The sequence below is a fragment of the Sapajus apella genome, unplaced genomic scaffold (assembly GCF_009761245.1).
Source record: "Sapajus apella isolate SASKATOON/1434 unplaced genomic scaffold, GSC_monkey_1.0 scaffold16, whole genome shotgun sequence".
NCBI classification, from domain to species: domain Eukaryota; kingdom Metazoa; phylum Chordata; class Mammalia; order Primates; family Cebidae; genus Sapajus; species Sapajus apella.
The window spans coordinates 2404523-2426951 of NW_022436956.1; the positions used below are offsets into that span (position 1 = coordinate 2404523).

The 22429-nt window shown below is 42.7% G+C and overlaps 1 protein-coding gene and 1 long non-coding RNA gene across 15 annotated transcripts in view; both read left to right on the plus strand.

Moving 5' to 3' along the window:
• Window positions 1-22429, plus strand: part of OPCML (opioid binding protein/cell adhesion molecule like) — a 1152901-nt gene that overhangs the window by 615493 nt on the left and 514979 nt on the right. The window lies entirely within an intron of this gene.
• On the plus strand, window positions 28-2262 carry LOC116555926. Its single transcript, XR_004270748.1, has 2 exons — window positions 28-167; window positions 328-2262. It is a non-coding gene; the product is annotated as an uncharacterized LOC116555926 (long non-coding RNA).

The window sequence follows — 22429 nt, forward strand, 5'->3', positions numbered from 1 at the left end:
TGTAGACTAACTTGAAATGTGAAAAAAGACCATTGACTGATTGCTGACGACTATGTGTAGACTAACTTGAAATGTGAAACTTTTCAATAAGTCCTTGAGGAGTCCCTACACTTTTGTGGTTTTTACCTCCAGGAGCCCCACCAGGTTCTCAGAGTGAAAAGGGGTAGGTAGGCCGGGCGCGGTGGCTCACGTCTGTAATCCTAGCACTTTGGGAGGCTGAGGTGGGTGGATCACCTGAGGTCAGGAGTTCAAGACCAGCCTGGCCATCATGGTGAAACCCCATCTTTAAACAAAAAAAAAAAAAAAGAAAGAAAAGAAAAGGGGTAGGTAGAGCAGGGTAACCATTTGGAAACATGGCCAGAGGATTCTGTTCTTCTTAACAAAAGCTTATTTTTGAAAGAAACTATTTTTCCTGATTACATTGTTTTTTTAACAGAATCTATCTCACTGCAGGATGGAAAATACTCTACCCCACACTAGCTAAAAAGCAAAAACAGAGTTTGAAGAGACAGAGAAAACATTGGAGCAAGACTCAACTATGGCAGAGATGGTATCACACGGGCATTTTGAAATGACTATGCTTAATGTGCTAAAGGAGTAATGGAAAAAATGGACAGCATGCAATAAGTGATGAGTAAGTTCAGCAGAGAGATGGACATTCTAAAGGAATGCTAGAAAAAAAATATTGTTACAGAAATGAAGAATGAGCTCAATTGATGGGCTTTTTGGCAGCCTAAACACAGCTGAGGACAGAATCAACTGTGCCTCCTGGAAAATATGCCAGTGGAAACCTTCAAAACTGAAAAGCAAAGAGAAAGACTTAAGAAAACAGAACAGAAAATCTAAGAACTGTGGAATAATAACAGAAGATGCAATACCTATGTAATTAGAATACCAGAAACGAAAGAAAGAAAGAAAGAAAGAAAGAAAGAAAGAAAGAAAGAAAGAAAGAAAGCAAGCAAGCAGAAGAGATACTTGTAGCAAATAGTGACCGAAAATATCCCAAGATTAATGCCAGACACCAAACCACAGTTCCAGGAATGCTCAGCGAACACTAAGAAGAATAATGGCAAACAAACAAACACAAACATAAAAAGCCTGTACCTAGGCATATGATTTTCAAACTGAAGAATTTCAAATGTAAAGACAATAATCTGGACGATACCAGAGGGGAAAAACACCTTATTTATAGAGGAGCAGGGATAAGAATTATATTGAGCTTTTCTTTAAAAACCATGCAGGCAAGAAAAGCGCAGGGTGAAATATTTAAAGCATTGCAAGAAAAAAGAATCATCGGCGTAGATAAAGACTTTCTCAGACAAAGAGAAATTGTTCAGATTTGTCTTCAATAGACTTGCCTTGCAAGAAATTTTAAAAGTTCTTCAAGCCTGGTGCAGTGGTGTGCACCTGGGATTCCCAACAATTTAGTGGCTGAGGCAGGGAGGATCATTCAAGCCCAGGAATTCAAGTCCAGTCTGAGCAACAACAGAGACCAAGACCACATTTCAAGAAAAGGAGGAGGAGAAGATGATTAACTTTAGCTAGCTCTGATAACACTGCAGCCTAATCCATCCTCCATCCCCAAGCATTTACTGATGTAGCTGACTCTTTAGTAATCAGAGCATTTGTTTATTGTTACTTTATCTTTTCTCTCTCTTCCTCTTCACCTACACACACAGATTCTTTTTTTTTCCCCTCAGCTGATGCTAGTTTCTTGAGGGCAGGAATAGGATTTCAATTTAATTGTCTCAAGTAACTTCTGTGATGCTCTGCAGGGCATGTAAATAGGGTGTGTTTAACAGAGGCAGGTGGATTGAATCTATCGTTAGCCCTATCGTTCTTTTCGGTTGCATAAGTGGGTGCAATCAGACATGTACATATTTGTGACCATAACAAAAATGGAAATAACTGTGAACATAAACAACTTTTATTTGTGTGGTAATTTTCAGTTTGTTCTTTCTTCCTGAAAAGTTATTTCCCTACCTCTTTCTATATATGGCGAGTCTCATCTTTTGGGTCTCTCTCAAATGTTACTTCCAGTTTGTTAATATTTTCTGATTTCCCCCTCACCTTTATCTCAATGGTTTCTAAGCTTTCCAAGACTTTCTGGGCATTATACTAATCCTGGAAGAATTTTTAGAATACAGATTCCTGTACCCAGCCCCAGAAATACAGAATCAGGAATGCTTAGATACAGTTCCATGAGTCTGATTCTCATGCCAGCAAAACTAGTTTGGTGCACTATTTTTTTGAAAAAAAAAATGTGTCTGAACTTTTTAGTGTTTTCTGTTTACCAGAGCATGCAGGGGGAATGAACTAGTTCTCTTCTCACACCCCCAGAACGTACATAGTGTTAACTGTAACATAATCTTGCAAGTTATCCGGCCATATTATTATTTTTGAGACAGGGTCTCCCTCTGTTCCCCAGGCTGAAGTGCAGCGTCACAATTGTGGCACACTGCAACCTTGGCTTCCCAGGCTCAAGAGACCTTCCCACCTCAGCCTCTAGAGTAGCTGGCATGCACCACCACACCTGGCTAATTGTTTTTAAAAAAAATTGTGTAGAGATGGGGTCTCCCTGTGTTGCCAGGCTGGTCTCAAACTGGGCTCAAGAGATCCTCCCACCTCAGCCTCCCAAAGTGCTGGGATTACAGATGTGAGCCACTGAATGTGGCCTCTCCCGATGTGTCTTCCCTTCACAGGACTTCATTCATGGGAGGGAAATTAATTAATTCACCTCTGTATCTCAAGTTGTGAGTACAACAATTTTTTGCTTTACTCTTTTCGTTGAAATGTACCAAAAAACCCACTCAAACTATTTAAATAAAGAGGTAGGCTGTGTTGTAAGGACCATGGAATGCAGGGGATTGAAGACTTTTGGCTTCTGAAAGGCAGGGAAGCAGGAGCTTGGCACTTCTCAGAACAGAGGCGGCCACTCTGACTCTGCTGCCTTCCCCTTTCGGTGTGGGCTTGTGGTCTCATTCCTGTTTTCCCGCGCACATGCTGCTTTTGCCCCTGTATCTTGCTCTGCTTGCACAGGGTGGAAGATGGCCATCCAACCTCTTTTGGCTTCACAGTTCTTACAGTTCAAACAAGTCTCCACAGATTGTCCAGTATTTCTCTGTCTCACTTCCAAATTTCTGAGAGATAAAATCAGATTGTCCCAGCTTGGATTGAGGGTCCACTCCTAATCCAGTTGAGCTAGGGTTAGGGGCAAAAGTCATGCCTCAGACAGGATGCTTTTAACACCAAGTGATAAAATACAACATTAAAGATATGTACAAAATGGTAAAATCTGTAGTCTCCCTCAGGTGCTAGAGGGAGGGAGGCAGTTCCACGATTGGGTTCCATCAATTAAAGTGCTGACATCAGCACCTTTAATGGCTACAAGATGGCTGCAGCAGCTCCAGACATCACCTAGCAGGAGGAGCCAGGGGCCTGGAAAGACGGTTTCAAGCATTCCTTCCTTCCCCCTGAGGCTTGGATGTCAGCAAGTTATTAGTGAGTAGTTGCTGCTGGGCTGGCAAATAGTAACGTCCACAAGCCCCATTGCACAAATGTGGCTCCTCCACATTGTGCCTTGGCTGAGGGCCGTGGAGGAGGAGGTGGTCGGAATTCTCAGAGAAGGATGAGCACGGCCTGGAAGGGCCCATGTTGGGTGGTTCTACTGGATTTAACACACGTGCTATAAAGGGACAAACCAAAGAATGCACGTCTCTTGTGTTCACTGTGCTGTGGCCCTGCCCCGATCAAAAGCCAAACACCGAGGCAAACTGATTTTCTGTGATCACCCATGACGTCTGCAGCCATCCACATCTTACAAAAACAAAAAAGCCAAGGGAAACAACACAAGAAACACGAAGCCTCCAGGCTGCCGAAAGGAAGTTTTAAACAACCCCACACAGTACAATCGGGAAAGGAAACAGCTGTGGCAGAAGGAGATGGAAAAAGAAAAAAGTGATGAAGCGAGGCCCGCGTCTTGCGGGGAGCGGAGGACCGCAGGGGGAACCAGACACAGTGCGAAGCGCTGGAGCTGAGGGGGTCAGGCGAGGGAAACTTCTTAAATCAAGCCGAGTGCGGGAAGGGACTGGCTGGAAGACAGGAGGGACAAGGTGTGGGGAGGAGATAGCCGAGATTAATGAGCTCGGGCGACGCCAGGCGGGCTCCCGCCGGCCAGGCCGCGACATGACAGCGCGAGCCGGGAAGACGCCCCTCTCTTTCGAGGTCAGTTATTTATTTATTTTGTAACGGAACCTAACAAATTCTAAAACCAGATAAATCCAATTACCCGTGTTTTGCCTTCAGGGAGTGCGAGAGATTAATGGTGGTATTTTGGCAGTAGCATAAAAAGAAATAGGAGGTAATAACAAGAAGGGCTCGTAAAGCGCCCGGAGAGCTGGCTGCAGCTTTCTCCCACGGGCCGTGGCTGTCCTGGGGCCACGTGTGCACCTGGCTTCGGAGGCAGTGGGAGGGGCCCAGGAGACCCTCCTGTCCTTCTCCACAGGGCTGCAATCCAAGACAGCACCCAGAGCACCCAGTGACCTTTTAGCTCATGCATCTTTTCATGCGCTCTTTTGCCCTCTCCAACAAACAGTAAACTTTCAGTTCTAGTGTTTGGAGTGACCATTCTCTCCACTCTACAGATGAGGAGGCTGAGGAAGGGAGAGGGCGTCAGACTCCATTCTCCTGATGCTGTCCGTGGTCCCGTGTGCTTTTCTGTGCTGCTATTAGGATAACGGCTTCGGGGGGGTTTATCTGGACACCGTAGGGCAGCTGGTGCCGCTTACCACACCCCAGGTTGCCTCTGCTCTACTGGGATAGCGAAGCTGCACCGGGAGCCCGGAGAGGGTGCAGTCGGTTTGCAGGAGTCTCCTTTTGTCCTGTGAAGTTTCATTGCGTTAGATTCCCATGTCTTCGCAGCATAGCTTTTGGCATATGAAATGTTTCTTCCGAAATGCCTTGCTTGATATTCACACATTCTGCTTTCTAAAAAATGTAATTATTTTTATTGAGATGTAATTCACATATCATAAAACCCACCCTTTAAAAATGTACAATTCAGTGAGTTTTAGTATATTCGTAAGGTTGTGCACTCATCACCACTATCTAATTCCAGAATAATTCCATCCCCACTAATAGAAACCCCAAACCCATTAGTGGCCACTCCCCATTTCCCCCTTCCTTCTAGCCCCTGGCAAACTCCAAATACTTTCTGTCTCAATGAATTTGCTTATGCTAGACATTTCGTATATGTGGACTCACACAATACACATGCTCTGCTTTTAGCTTGTCTTTTATTTATCCATTCTTTCATTCACTCACTTCCTGTTGCATTCATTCTACAAATGTTTTTTAAGCTGCTGTCCTGGTTCAAGCATTTTTTAGACACCGTGGGTGGAGATGAACAGCCTGGTCTCTGTCTTTAGAAAGCTCATAATTCCTAGGTGCGGAGATAGAAGCAAGCAGTTCAACACATATGGTACGTGCTGAGCTCCTCTGCAAAGGGGCACGTGTATCATCCGGCGCTACCTGATTCCGACGGTTCTGTTCAGAGTTTCTTCATTCCTAGGACAGCAGTGACACCAGAGAGGCTTTGGGAGCTGCAGCCAATCGCCCTGGCACTCAGCACTGCTTTCTGTGATGTTAGCCCAGCTCTAACATTCGTCCCTAACTTCTGAGAACAGATTCCACCCAGCACTCTCATTCTAAACACTTAGGCTAGTAGTTCCCAGACTTCAGCCTGGGTCGGGGTCATGTGGAGGGGTTGTTAAAACAGCCTGCTGGGCTGGCCTCAACCCAGAGTTTCTAACTCAGCAGGTCTGGGTGGATGTCTGCAAATGTGCGTTTCTCACGTTTCCCGGTGCTGCTGATGCTGCCTGTCCAAGGACCCCTCTCTGAGAGCCACTGTCTTAGAGCATACCTTTCCCTTGTTGGTCTCTGTCCTGGTAGCCTGCCTAGTAAATTAATTTCCCTGAAGCTAAAGCCCTGTCTTTCTCTTGCTAGTCTCTTATCAAGGACCCAAGCCTTGTGATTAAGTCTGGGTTCAAGGCTAAAGGCCCAATTCACTATCTGTCTACTTATACTCTCAAGCATCACCTGGTTCTGGGTTTCATGGCCTTTTCAGGTGCCAGTGAATGTGCTGAATCTTGCCACATGTCATGTGTACTAGTTCTGTCTATTATATGTTTTACCATTATCCACTGTTAGCTCCTAGGCTTAATGTGGCCTGAATTTTCCAAGCATAACTAATTGAGTCATACACAAGTGTCCAAAGAGAAGACAACAGTCAGTCCAAGATGTCATTGTCATGCTTCCTAATACCAGCTTTCCTATTTTATAAGATGGCTATAGCGACAAAAGTGACAATGTTTTTTTCAGCCTCGGTGCTTTGTGTTGGCAAGTGTAAGTTGAGAAAAGGAATGTGAAATAGACATGTCTATAGCCTTTGTAATTTACATGTCCTCTGGTAAGATTGGTGGTGACTGGGGAATCATAACTAAGACTGTCAAGGTTCTTGAGAATTTAAGAAAGATGAAAAATTTCAGTTAAACCTACTAGAATAGATTACTGGATTATTGGAGATTTCATAAAATATGATAAACTAACTTAAACAAAATCAAAGACCCCTGCCTTTGATACACTCATTTTTACTTTTAAAAAGGAGTTTCCTAGACAGTAAAGTGCACATACTGTATGATTCTAATTTTATGAAGCTCAAGAACAGGACAAAACAAATTAATGACGGTAGAAGTCAGTACAGGTACGGCAGGAGGTACAGGAAGAAGCTTGAGGGTCAATACCTACAAATCAGAATGAGAAAAACTTGTAGCAGGGTGGGAATATCCTGTAGTTTGATCTGGGTGTGGCCAACCAAGGGTAGGTGTGTAGAAAAATCACTGAGCTGCATTCTTAAGATTAGTACCCTTTATATGCACTTCACTTTATGAACGTTATTCCTCAGTAAACATTGTACTAGAAAAAAGGGATGTAAAAACAGTTTAAAATGTGGGTGTTAAAAATCGCATTATAAGAAAAGCAAAAATCATATTTTATTCATTTAATTAAATTAATAAATTAAAGATTTCATTGTGCTTTTACCTTATTGTGAGATAATTTTCAAGACCGGTGACATAGAACTAACTCTAAGATAAAATAGGAAAACAGATTAAAACAATTTTTTAAAAGTGTCCACTCCACACAAGCATGGAGGTAAAAGTGGATGAGTTTCTTCCAAAAATCATGGAGCGCCATAGATGAAAAGCTTGTTTTCTACATAAAGACCCAGTGGATCTCGTCTCATTTCTTAACATTTCAGGGCAGAAGTACAGGAGTTTGACATGACCCGAGTAGGCCCTCCAATGGCATCAGTCACCACCACAGCAGAAAACCCAGCCCAAAGAGGCAGAGATGGATAAGCAAGCCATTGCGCTACTTCGTGCTAAGGAAATCAGACCGTTTCCAGGGCACAGCAGTGAGCTCTTCATGTAGACTCCAGGGAAAGGTGACCTTGGCCAATCTAGTTCCAGGTACCATGGCAACCGGAAACCTACAGCTTCTAGACTTAGACTTTCTTTAGAGGAAACAAGGTACCTCACAACACTGTTAATTTTCTTCTTTCCCCAATTCCCAGGAAGAAGCATCTGTCTCGCAACTTCATTAATTGCTAGGCCAATGTTCACTCTGTCTGGGATCTCTTCAGGGCCTGAAAGAATCTCTTTTGTAGCATAGATAGGAAGTAGCAAGTCAGGCTGAGCAGAAAAACATGCTAACTACTCCAGAGTGAACCAGAGCATATATTCCTGATGCCTAGCCTTCAACTTTAATCAATAGATATTAATTAACATAGAGAACAATAACTGTCTTATTAAATCAGCAGTGATAAAAACAGGCCATAGCTACTATTGAATGCTAATTGTCACTTGATGACTCCACTGAGTTTCTAGGATGAGCAGGCGAGTTATAATACAGTGTTTCCAATACACGCCGTGATGTTAAATCCTCGTTATGGTGTCTTAATAATCAATTGGACTAGAACGTACGGTATTTGTCTAATTAACTCCACATCGGCACTCAGGAACCAGCCTAGCTGGCCACAGATGATGGATTAGTTATGGTAGCTTGCGCTTGATTACTGGGAGGGGTGCATTCTCTATGCTCCGGGGGGTTCATCTCTAGGGGCCGGCTCTGCAAAACAACCTCTGGGACCTGATGTGAAGCAACTTCCATATTTTACAATAAAATGTGAAGGGGAAGAATAATGGTGCTTTAGTGAAAATTTAATTTCCTACTTGTTAGAAGGGTCCAATCTGTCTGTCTTGGTAACCACCACATGCTGCTGCCAACCGCAGTAAGACCCTCAGCCCCTCCGTGAAGGGAGGACGCAGGCTGAGGGTAGCCTCGACCCTTCCTTTTCTAATTTTCCCACTCAACTGCCTCTACAAAGTCTTAGATGGTCTTCCATGACATTCTCTTTACCCACATAGCATATTTCCTCTTCTCTTCCAGTGACTTATACCTCTTTAGTCTATCACTTTCCTTCAGCCCCCGAAGGCGTAAGTGTGCTGTGCGAGTTTTCATATCCTCACAGTACGTCTTTTATTCCGCTTTCTTTCCAGGTTTACTGTCTGGGATATTCAGATTGTGTGTTCACGTTTAGGAACTGTGAATTTTACTTACCTGTCTCCATCTTGACAACTCTACACGGGAATTCAGTGATGTTCATGCCTGTCCAGAGTGCCAGTGCATCAATAGTAGAAGACTAGCCACTGTCTCTGTTTTTCATGTTTCACGTTGATATGGTTCAGCAAGGCCATGGAATCCCAAGGTCATGGAGAAAAGGGGCCCTTGTGGGTGGGGAGAGTCAGCATGAATGCCTGACAGGAGGCTCTCTCTCTTGGTGTAATGAGACTGTAAAGCTGACTTTTAATTAGTGTCCTATTTCCAAGGAGTATAAAGAGGCTTATAAGGAGGCATATATATGTTACCATCAATTAGAAATGGGTAAAATGATACTTTACAATAAAAAAGTAATACCAGATGGTTCTGAGATCTGAATATCAATATAAATATGAAACTTCTGACAGCATTAGAAAAATAAAGAATTTTACACATACATATGCACGTACTTACGTGAATATGGAAGTTGGGAAACATTTTGTAATTAAGAGGAAAAGCCCAAAAGCAATAAAGGAAAAGATTGATGTATTGATAGATTGGCCTAATTAAATAAGAAAGATCTCTGTAGAAAAGATAAGCAATAGACTGGGAAAACATGATTAGCAATATTTATAGCATTAATATCTAGATTATATAAAGAACAGTCACATATCACCACCAAAAAAGATAAATTACCCAATAGAAAGTAGAAAAAAATATGAATGAGCAATTGCTTGAAATAAAATAGTGAATAAATATGTTGGAAAATGCTGAGCCTTATGAGTAATCAGGGAAATACAAATTAAAGCACAAATTACCTCTCGAAATGAATAAAAAATAACAGTTTGTGTCAGTGAGGACTCAAGGGAAAGGTGACTCTTCATCACTGCTGGTGAGATTATAAATGTGTGAATCTTTTGGAGACAGTGATTGTCCATATCTATAAAAATTAGAGATCTGAATGCTTGACTTTGGGACCCAGGCTCTGCAGGGGGAATTTAGAAAGACTCTTGGGAGGTACTTCTGATAGTCCCACCCCAGAAGGAGTGGTGGCTGGGCAAGCACGTGGAAGCCGCCTAAACGGCTGCACAGCCTGAGGTCTTGCCAGCCTTTCCATACCATGCCTTGCAGCTGTTGCAAGAATGAGGCATCGTAGCACATTCGATGCCAGAAATGTGCGTGTCTCATTGGGAGGTAAAAAGCAGATTGTCCAACAGTACATATGACATGTTTATAACCCAAATAGATGTGTATATACATTTAAATATATAATGTTGAAAATGGGTAGATAGGTCTGGTAGTTTACACACAAGCAAGAAACAGGGCCTCTGTAGGGGTGAATGAGAATGGGGCAGTCAGGTAAAGATGAGATACATGTGTTCTCTACACTTCTCTATTATAAGAAGGTCACAGATGTTGAGTTAATGTCATTTTAAACTTTTTGTTGGGAAGAAAAGGAAAATAGGGGTAATAACATAAAGAGAAGAACAAAGCTCTTGCGCAGGCTGCATGGTTGTCAGACCTGGAGGGCAATGTGATTGGTTATATAACTTACAGCGTTTGTCTCGTGAAGAAAATCAGCTGCAGGGAGCAGCATAAGGGGCTGTCACACAAAGACCACACAGCTTCTTGGGAGTCACACAGAAGACCTTGTGTTGTATCATGGCATATGGAATTCTGCTGCACCGCTTTCTTAGCCAGCTCCTCATGGCTCTGCTTTCACACTGCCTGGAGGGTCCCCATCCCATCTCCCTGCTTTGTTCATGACTCAGTGGCTGCTATGGCTTTGTAGAGGAATCAGCCAAACCACAGGCAGTTTGACATCCTGGTCTTGCAAGGTGCCCTATTGAGGGGCGGTGTGACTGAGGTCAGGAAAAGAGCCTGCCTTCTGGCACAGCAGTTCACTCTCTGCTTGGACTCTGCTTTCTCAGTCTGCTTTCAAGTTCAAGGATTAAGGACAAAGGGATAAAGACATCTTGGCTGTAACTGCAACCCAGCTTAATTTCTGGTTATTTTTCCATATACAGAAAGAAGACATTGGATAGCATGTAGTAAATCTACAGGATTCCATAAACACTATATTGGAACAGAAAATTTATGGACACATGCGATTAACAATATTACCAGGATGTGTAATTAGATGCGCAAACTAAGTTGCATATAGGTGTTACCAAGTTCAGAATGCATCAAATGACATTGACTTGTACTGGGAAGACACTAAGCATTGTGGAGGTATTGAAGAGTCATGGATCTGGAGCAGAGAGCCACAGGCAGTTCTCTTTGCCCAAAGAGGAAGAGGAACAGACACTTCTTTTGTGACTTCTCCATTTGCGGCAGGGGATGGGTGCCAGCACGTTGCCGGGGGTGTCCCTCTTACCTTCTCGCAGCAGAGACAATTGGGAACTTGTTTTGTGAGAGCAGTGAGATGGATTATATGGCCTCTGGCTTTTTGAGACAATCGGGTTGTCCTTCACACTCCAAGTGGATGTAATTAACAGCACTGATGGGATGTTATGCCAATAGCAACGCAGAAAACACCAGAAAATGAGTGGAAAGGATGCCTAGTGAGCTGTAGCAGAGGCAGAGAGGGGAGGGGTCTGCAGAGAGTGCTAGGTGGGTGCACCTTCTCTTGTAGAGCTGGGAGAAAGGACTTTGGCCCCATGACTTTCTAAAGCAGACATGGATTTTTACTAGTTCCAAAAAGAGGAAAGGAATGAGGGTGTGTGGCCTTTGGTTCCCTCTTGGAATTGTAGGTTATTTTAGAAGGAGCCATGGGCAGAAAGGGGGCTGCCCTAAAGCTGGGAGCTTTAGATTCTAGTCCCAAGGTGGTGCGGGTTGAGCTGTGCAGCCTTCAGAGGCCCAGGGCACTACGCTGGACTGAGAGTCGGCCTTGTGAAATGGGGAGGGGTCAGATGGTCTCAGCACATCTTTCTGCTCTGATGGTCTCTGGCTTGACACAAAAGTCATTCACAGAAAGACAGAAAGGGGGAATGTGAAGTGAATCAAATTGCTTTCGATGATAGAATATTAGTCATTTTGTTTCCCGATGACTCATAATCAGAAGTGATATTTGTAAGCAAATTGTACCAATGTTTACTAACGGATTATAATTTTAAGTAATTAAATACTAGTTAATTGATTTCCTGAATATTAAATTTAACTTTCCAGTAATTGTCCTCCATTAATGGATACACTCTTAGAAGTGTTTGTACCATAATAAGTCATTAAGATTTCCTGAATAATTTCTCTCCAAATCATTGATTTTAAGTTACTTTGCTAGCACAAATGCATAAAATCTCATAATGTTGCCGTGTATCAATTTCAATCAATTCAGTTATGACAATCTGTGATTTGTTTATGTCTTACTTTTAAATAATAAAAGAAAGGACAGAAACAATAGGGGATTATGGTAATATGTAGAATATTTGCCAGGTTGTGTATAACATTCTCCAAGTTGTCTGTTTAGGCAACTCCAACCATACTAATGCCTCTCCTAAAGGATTATTCTAATGGTAAATTAAGATTATAAATATGAGAGCATCAAATAGTCCCTGACATATATTTGATATATGGTGAAAAGTTGCCTGTTAATTTGTTAATTTGTTTTCAAAGTGCCTATGGAAAATCTGGCATGGATTTTATCCTACGGGAAGCCACTGAAAGGTTTGAGCACAGACATGATTTGTTAACTGACCATTCCAGCAGCAGCACGCGGAAGATGGAGCGATGTGGGCTGAAATGAGAGTCAAAGACAAAAACAAAAAGCAACCCCAGTTAGGATGGTATTCCAAACAGTTGATACAAGAGATGTTAACTCTGAGAACTGTTGGTGTGTATCAGTAAAACAGAATTGTGTGGAAATCTGTCACAGGGGTTGTCTTTGTGATATTTTTCTAATCCGTTTTAGAGTTTGTCTTTCATTTCATTTATAAATATATAGATTTCGGATCTCCAAAGGTTTATTTAACTACTTATATTAAGTGCTTTATAAAAATATGCTTTTTAATAATAATGGCATTGATGATGAAGTTAATTATTGATTGTGCTTCCCGACCTCATAACCAGGAGGCAGAAAGGGGTTTGTTGTATACTGGTGACTCATATATTGAGTTATGTATTGGTCCAGATATAACACTTTCATTATCATTCCAAGTATCTTAGTCATCTATTGAGTTTGCAATGTACACTATATAAGTATTTCTGTCATAATATTTTACCATCACAATTTCAAGCTTTATGAAAGGTAAGGTCAAAATTTCAATATTGTATCTGAGAGCTTTGCAGTCTTAGCTATTTATTTGTCTTTTCTTTTTTTTTACTGGAGTCTTGAAGGACTTTATTTCCTCTATGTGTCAGAAAGAATCCACATTATTCCGTGGCTTTATGTATGGGATGCTGAAGATTCAAATGTTCTAATGATCCTCAGGGCTTAATACCCAGAATCTCAATGATGCATCTCAATTAGTTCTAAATTTTCAAGCTGTTTAACCTCTACCTCCTCCATTTCCTATGTCCTGAAGAGGAGCAAAGGGATAACTCACCAGATACTTCCAGCTCTGTGCATTCTGTATCTAAGATCCTGTGTGACCCTGGGTGACAGTGAAGAATGCTCCAACACTTGGAATTAACTGCTTGACAAGTCTAGAAATATTAGAATTCTTTATATTTAAATAAACAGAGCTAAAACTACAAACTTTATCATTTTTAGACCAAATGGAGAAAGGGGAGCACTTTCTGTGAAGTCTTTAAGTCATATTTATGCCCTTTGGGTGGGCTTGTGCTAAAGAGGCTACAGAGCGTGAAGGCAGAAGAGAAAGGTCCCCTCACAGTGCATGTCATGCCAAGGGTCATGGTACATTGTATGATGACTGGAGAGTCACTTGGCTTGCTATCTTTCTGTCAGGTGGCACTCACTGGTGTCTGTTTGACTTTCTTTTGCATAACATGTCAATCCACTTACTCTTAGGAGAGTTCCCGAAGCATTCAGGCAAACTCTCTTTGGGATGTCTTGATGAATGTATGAAAAGCCAGGGCATTTTGCCAACTGTGCTTTGATTGGGAGGTAATAGATTCCAAATTCCTTCTGTCATGTCTTTTTCTGCACTATGCAATGATTGTTTGCAGGGTCATTTTGGGTTCACAGCATTAGTGACTCATCTATTGGTTATTTGGCAGTTCAAGAAACAGGGACTTATATCAAATGACTGATTTCCAGCTGTTGAGATATCAAAAGTCTCTTGAAATTCTTTGCAAAGTTGACCCTGCACATTATTGATGGTGGTGGTTGAGACCGAGAGAGAAAATGGTTATTATTTACATACAGACTTTTGTAAGGACTGCTGGAAGAGACTTGGGGTGAGCTGCAGGATTTCTGGAGTCAGAAGATGTGGGTTGTTGCTGCAGCTTTGATATCCAGATGTATGATCTTGGATAGTTGCTTAACATTCTTGGTTTTAATCTCCGCATCTTATAAATTAGAGATTTGCGCTGAGTAATCACCTTCGTTCTTTCCCCCCTTACATTCCAATATCTTTCTAGTTTCCTCAAATTTAGCTGGAGTCTTTGTTCACTTTCTGCTTTTCTCTGGCTTCTGTCATGCAGCCACAATGGTCTGGAGGGTTTGTATGAAGATCCCGGATGATGGAATATATTGTGGAAACAGCAATTGAGTTGCAACTGGAAAGACTCGGGCTCTCTGTTAAGCTCTCTCATCATGAAAATGATCTTTACCTTCTATGTGTGTGCATATATTTATATTTAAACCTAGCATAAACATAATACCCAATTCCTACTTCATGGAAATACTTGTAAGAAGAAACCATGTGATCCAGAGATCATCTGTCACTCACATAATAGGCGGCATTGCCCTCTAGACATGCTTGAGGAGAGTGATGGAAGGATTCGTATAGGAAGGAAGAGAGTGACATCATTCCCACCGCACCTGGGATGTGGTTTGGGGTTATGCACCATTTGCATCCTCCCTATGTGAAGATTTTGGAATTTCCAAGTTTTATTCTGCAATATCCCTGCATTCAGCTCTGCCTCTGGCAGTATGAAATTCTGAGACTGTCGGCCGTGTAATTAACTTCACATCTGAAAAGTCACTGCTCTGTGGAGCTGCCAGTCTCTGCCATTGCTTCAGGCACTCTGGGGTCAGGCCTGCCCCTATGGGGGGATAATGGTCAGGGAATCTGTGCTGAGGCCTCCCCAGCCCCGTTGTACCACAGCCAGTCCCAAGGCCTACAGACTCCATTCGAGAATTCGGCTGAGATTTACCTTTGTCCTGCGGCTGCTTTAATTGCAGTGAAAAGAGCTCATTGAAAGCAGTGCTCAGAGGAGGAGCGCCTTCTGTACCAGGATTTCACATGCAGGAATGGTTTCTATTTTCAGTACCAACTCTCTCGATGGAAATCTCTTTTTCCCTTGCTCACTCCCTGTCTACTGGATAAAAATTCTCCACACAATGATGGTTAAAAACATCAATTAACTCTAAAACAATTATTATTTTTTGAAATGCCATTTTATAAATGTAATAACACGACACAATAATCCAGGGTTATTTAACAGAGCATTTACCCTGAAAACAGTCATTAGTCTTTAAATGCAGGAGATTCTAGAAGCCTCTTAACATTAAATGGCAAGCGAGGCAGAAGCAATATTGTCAGAAATGCCACATCCACTGCATATATTAGCAAGAAGAGGCCGGTGGCTGCCCTGCCCACTGGCTGCCATTTTCTTGGCATTTCTTGGGCCCCAAAGCTTTCTGTTCAGAGTGACATCGGCCGACACTGATGTGACAGACTGGCAGTTGAAAGAAATGCCCTGTGAAGCATTTCCTCCTGTGTCATCACCCTCCCTCTCTGCAAGGGATTGAAGCTGGTCATTTGGGAGGCTCTTCTTGTAGGTTCTGTTTAGGAAAGAACAGATGGCAGCAGCGGAAGGGCTGGTGATTTCACCTGGCCTCAAAGCTCCTGTTGGGTTGGGGTGGGCCATCTTCTAGGACACTGCGGCACACAGGGTACAGAAGCATCCCAGCTTCGTTTCTCTCCTGAGAAATGCCTAGGAAATGGTTGCTTAGAATGTTTGACAACCTGAACACCACTTCTATTTTCAGACCCAAAGAACACATTTAAGGATTTTGACCTACATGAAATTTCTGTTACACTCAACCCTTGAGGTCTGGGTTTCCATCTGGAATCATTAACATACCATTAGACTGGTTATTTTTTTAAAGTGTACATGTGTGAGAAGTGGAAAAATGTCCCCCTCAGCGTAGACCACACTGCAGGAGACTGTTCACTTGGGTAACCGAGGGAGACAGCCTCCCAAGGGCTGCTGCTGAAGCTGCTCCTTGCCAGCAGCTCTGCCGCTTGGGTGGCGGGCATCTTGTACTGATGCTTCTGTCTCTGAGGCGCCCTTGCCCTTCTGAGGAGGAGTGACGGTGCAGTGACTCCAGAGCGATGCTCTTCCGGGGGTTGCCAGGCCTTGGCGGACCTGTGATTCCAGTGCAGAGCGCTGCTGTGGTTGGGAGTCCTCAAGCTGGTGCCCATAGTCCACTGTAAGCCTCAATCCTGCATGTTAGAAGGCTGAGCACTCTTACCTGTGACCACCAAATGCAATGTTTAGAAAGTCCGAGTAGACTCCTGTCTGAGGCTCCTTTATCATCACTTATTAACATGAAAGTGCAAAGGCAGGGCAATTTTATTGCATGCACAAATCAATAAGCTGTGTCTTTGTAACCAAACAGCACCTTGTTTTCATGTTTACAGTGAATAAGATGAAACTGTCTGGTGAGAACTGGTGGAACTGTGGTCAATCCGAGGGTGGTGACCACACTGTTGTCCAAGTCTCCTGGACTCCTTAGGCCATTTAGCCTGTATTGCACAAGGGAGTGTCTATGGAAGTATCTAGAAGGCTAGTGGAAAAACCCAGGGAGAGAGGGTTTAGAAGCTTAGACTCTTCAAGTCAGCACAAAACTTGGAATTCATATACACTAAGTTTTTCTCTTCTGTTAAATAATGTGTTTATAGGGACCCAGAGAAATTAAGTGACGGCCCAAAGTTAAACAGCTAATTAATCATAGGGGGAATCTAAATGTGGGGCTTCTGACTATAAGTTTGTGTGTGTGTGCCTATGTATAAGTGTGTGTGCGTGTGTGGGAGAGAGACCTTATGTTTCTTTGGGGAGGGGACTAATGTTTTTCCCTTTTCTTTCTGTAACGTCATTGGTCACCCTTCTGTCAGTCTTCTCGTTAGTAGGCGGGCCGTATTTGATAGACAGGAGTTGGTACTGTTGCTGAAAGTCCTCTCACTTGCGCTCCCGCGTTTTTTGTCTCCTAGAGGTATAACACGACTATTGGTGATGGTGACCGTCAACTTCTTTTTGGAAATCCCCGACTACAAATGATTTCGGAAAGCAAAGCTACCAAACAGCTTTGGGGACACAATATGTTTTGGAACTAATTTAGTCAATTTTTTTTTTCATTGATTCATTCTACATCTGTCAGCCCCACCATGGGTCAGCTGTGAGATAACTGAGGCACACTAAACCAGGCCTCTGCATGCACAGATGTCACAGTTCAGTGGGGAAGGCAACCGTGTAAACTCCTAACTGGCCCACAGCGTGCTGGTGCAGTAACAGAATAACGATACAGGGAGTCAAGACTTGACTCCCCCAGCACAGAGACCCCCCAGAAAGCCATACACTGCGCTGGCTTTTCTAGAAAGCACTTAAGGACGGTTCTCGGGGAAGCAAGGGCCCCTCAGGGCTTACTGTTCATAGGCCCTAAAGATAAAACAAAATAGCTTTATTTAAAGATTTATTTAAGATGTTTTAAAAATTGAGTAGAACATACATTTTTAATACTGATTGATATTATTGTAAAGCATTCTAATGAGAACCTGCCCCACGGGTCCTTGCCTGCTACACAGACAGAATATTCTTTTGCATTTCTACGATGAGTCATGTTTTAGCCATGGATTAATGCACTGATGAAAGGTGCCCCCGTTCTGGTAGGGGCAGAGGGAAAGAGAATGTCGAAAGGCAGCAAAGAGAAGAAAGAAGAGAACCGTGGTATATAAAAGTCACGTTTTAGGCTGCATTTCAAAAAACCCTGCCAAAGTAGAGAGGCTTCATGCTCACATTCTGAAACATGCCTTGTAGTTTAGAAAATCTGTGCATTTGAGGAGTGGTTGAAGGCTATGAATGCTAAGACATGCATCATTAATTAAATTATCGTTCCGATTTATTAAACACTGGCTGTATATGAGGCAGTGACTTCTCCTTTCACACATATTAGTTCATTTAATTCTCAAAACAACAATGGCGTTATTCCCATTATACAGAGGCTTAGAAGCATTTGATAACTTATCTAAGCTTATATTGGAAGAGAGTTCTGGAACTAGGATTTATGGAAGGGCAATTTGACCCAAGGGCTCACTTTTTTTTTTAATGTGAGGAGATTATCCTGCCGCTATTGAGTCTTCTCAAAGTGAAATTGGCCTCCTTATTTTGGATCATGAAGGTCAATATGTCCCATTCATTATCAGTCTTTTATCGTGGGGAACTATCTACCTAGCATGGTGGTTAAATTTGGACTCTGGAGTCAGAACTGCCTTCTAGGACTGGCGTGGTGGCTCACGCCTATAATCCCAGCACTTTGGGAGCCTGAGGCGAGTGAATCACCTGAGGTCAGGAGTTTGAGACCGGCCTGGCAAACATGGTGAAACACTGTCTCTACTAAAAATACAAAAAATTAGCTGGGCATGGTGGTGCGTGCCTGTAATCCCAGCTCCTCAGGAGGCTGAGGCAGGAGAATTGCCTGAACCCAGGAGGCGGAGGTTGCGGTGAACCGAGATATCGCCATTGCACTCCAGCCTGGGTAACAAGAGCGAAACTCCATCTAAAAAAAAAAAAAAAAATTAGCCGGGGGTGGTGGGAGTGCCTGTAATACCAGCTACTTGGGAGGTTGAGACACGAGAATTGCTTGAACCTGGGAGACAAAGGTTGCAGTGAGCTGGGATTACGCCACTGCACTCCAGCCTGGACAAGAGTGAAACTCTGGGCCGGGTGCAGTGGCTCACGCCTGTAATCCCAGCACTTTGGGTGGCCGAGGCGGGCGGATCACAAGGTCAAGAAATCAAGACCATCCTGGCCAAGATGGTGAAATCCCGTCTCTACTAAAAATACAAAAAAATTAGCTGGGTGTGGTGGTGCGTGCCTGTAGTCCCAGCTACTCGGGAGGCTGAGGCAGGAGAATTGCTTGAACCCGGGAGACGGAGGTTGCAGTGAGCCGAGATCGCACCACTGCACTCCAGTCTGGTGCCTGGTGACAGAGTGAGACTGCCTCAAAAAAATAAAAATAAAAATAAAAATAAAAGAAACTCTGTCTAAAATAACAAAGAAACAAAAGAACTGCTTTGTAGTCCCAGGTCTGTCTCTTGATCTCTGTGAGACAGACACTGGGCAAGTTCTGTAACATAGCTGAGCCTCAGTATTATAAAATGGGTATGTAATTATCAGCACCTCCGTAGCAGTGTTGTGTAAACTAAAGGAGATGGTCCATTTGGACTTGCATAGTGGTTAGCACTATGGTGAAATAAATACATGTCTAACAAGTAGTGGAAGTTCTTAAGGGACCCTGGCATCATTGAGCATGTACACTGGATTCTGGATTCTGAATGTACTTGCAACTCTGTGGGGTCTCTGAAACATTTTGTTTTGTTGTTGAACATTCGGGCAAGCTCAGTGTAAGTTTTAGGTCCAGAGAAAAATCCCAATTCAAACAAACTCACTACCTCTGAAGGGGTTTCATTAGGCAGGTTTTTCCACACATGGCTCTAATTACCACCACTCAGACTGCCCCGGGGAGCGGGCTGCTAACTAGGTCAGGATCTGAGGAGCCTGGCCAGCAGTCTCCTGGGTGTCTCCTTCTAAGTGCATGGCCATCTGCAGGCTTCTGCAATATTTCTTGCTTTTGAATTTATAGAACTATTAGCCTGGAATCTAAACAAAACACCTAGTCTTAATAGCTTAGTCAGTAGGTGGTTCACTAACAATTTCAAAAACTAGAAGCAATAGTCAGCTCCCAGAAGAGCAGCAGTTGCTGTTTGGAAATAATTCTCCAAATTGCATTTATTTCACAGCAGTCTGAGGTCAGAAATTCAAGAGCAATGAGAACTCTATTCAATTAGACAACTCGATCAGAATAGATCGGTCAAGATGGCATTCCATCTAAAGAACCAATTGAGATGGAGAAATAATTCAGCTGCTGCTGTTGTTATTTAGATTTTTTATTATTATTTTACAATTTGTTGGAGTGAGGAAGCTGGGCATGGATGAGTGCTGGGCAGCTCCTGGCATCTGTCACTCGATTAGACAGAAATGCATTCCCCTCTGTGTGTTGGTTGTGCTGTATTAATGGCCAAATAGGTGAAAAGTGTTTCCAGAATCAGTAGATACACAACTGATGAGCTCAAAAAAGGGTGTGTAAGATTTTTTCCAGCTGAGTGTGAGTCCATCTCTTCTCCTCTCCCCTTCTCCCCCACACTTTAAGACCAGTCTGTGTTTGACAGCCCATGGCAAAACTTTCAAGACTCACCAGGTGTCATTGGCCCCTGATCCAGTCACCTAGATTATATATTGACATTAAGGTGTTATAAGATAATATGCTTTCTTGAAGCCACATAGCCGATTTCTGATTTCAGATAGAGGATGCCATCTATCAAAGACAAATCTTTGAACTGTAATTTAACACCAGTTTCGTTAACCGTTACAAATGAAAACTACACACACGTGGACATACAAACACTCATTTTTTCCCTTAAATAATAGAGGGAGGAAGTACAATTGCACTGAATGGAAAGGTTAGTGAGGAGCATTCCCAAAGATGTTTCCTGCTTTGTTGTTGCAGGATTCCAGTATTTTGACATTGGCTGGGAGAGTGGTGATGGACTGACCCCTTCTTTTCTCTGATTGTTCTATTTATCTATTTATTTTTATAGACATGAAGTCTCACTACGTTGCCCAGGCTGGTTTTGAACTCCTGAGCTCAAGCCATCCTCCTGCCTCGGCCTCCCAAAGTACTAAGATTACAGGCATACGCCATGACACCTGGCCTCATTTCTCTTTATAATGAATAATCGTAATTCTTTTTGAGAGAATTTTGTGCCAGGCACTGTGCCAGGTTCCAGAAATCCCAAAGTTCTTAGATCTGGAAAATGTAGTAGATTTCATGCAAATAGAAAGGACTATGGCATGAAGGGGCTAGGGACTTGCTCAGGGTCACTCTGCTCTAGATTGCAAGTCATGTCTGTGACCCAGGTCTATTTCCTAGGCTGTTCCTCTCTTCACCACTGACATTATCTTTTAAAAGCCTGTGTCACTTAACAGTGTAAACCAAAAAGTATCCGAGATAGGCCTCAATCAATTTAGAAGTTTCCTTTGCCAGGGTTAAGAACATGCCCATGAAACGGCCTCAGGAGGTCCTAACAACATGTGCCCAAGGTGGTCAGGCTACCGCTTGGTTTTATACGTTTAGGGAGACATAAAACATCAATCAATACATTTAAGGTGTACATTGGTTCAGTCTGAAAATGCAGGGCAACTGGAGGTAGAGACTTCCAGGTCATGAACAGATTCAAAGATCTTCTGAGTGGCAGTTGGTGTGAGTTAGTATCTAAAGACCAGGAATCAATAGAAAAGAATATCTGGGTTACAAGAAGGAGTTGTGGAGACCAATGTTTTATCATGCAGATGAAGCCTTCGGGTAGCAGGCTTCAGAGACCAGATTGTACATGTTTCTTGTCAGACTTAAAGAGTCCGTTCTATCAGCCTTAAGGTCTGATGTTGATGTGAATACTGGTCAGCTGGGCCTGAATTCCAAAAAGGAGGAGGATATAATGAGGCATGTCAAACACTCAGTTCCCATCATGGCCTGAGCTATTAATAGATTTTCAGGTTAGCTTTGGAATGGCCTTGGATGAAAGAAGGGTTTCATTCATATAGTTGAGGAATTTAGAATTCTATTTTTGATTTATAACAGTAATGTCAGGCTTCTCAAAGAATTTGACAAATAAGAGAGAAATAATAACTACTCAGTGTAGTTACAGATCTCAGCCTGGTCTAGCTTATGACATAAATATTATGTAACAGGCTGCTGTCCTCTGGTCACATATGGGAAACCTTTAGCCTGTGAGGGTGGAGGAAAAGTTTCCCTTCTGCTCTCTTTAGGTTTGCTGAAATGACAGATTATAGACAGATTAATAGGAAAAAATGCCGTAACAAATTCATTAATAGGTTATGGACACAGAAGTCCCATAATACGAGACTCAAAGAAGGGCCAGATGGTTGAGGCTTAAATGGAGGAGAGGTACATGAGGGATATAAGCAGGTATGAGGGTTAAGAGATGGTTTTCAGGTGAAATGAATGAGTGCAAGAAACAATTACCTCGAGTTCCTCTGGGATCTGGGAGCGGTGGTGCGAAGCTGAGGGGCAGAGCTTCACTGCAAACAAAGATTGTCTAATTATGCAGATAAAGTCTCCCAGGTAATCTCTTGGAGTTGCCTTCATGAGAATAGACGAGAAGTCTATCTGAGTGTGGTGACAACTTTTAGTCTCTTTGATTCTTTCCTGGTTACTTGATGAGATTTCTAGGATGCAAGTCTTATTCTGAGGCAGCTTCTAAAGACTTCTTGTTAAACCATGCAAAAGCACCACACTTCTGGGTTGTCATTTTCTGAGTCCCAACAAGTCCAATAAAATATCTGAATTTCC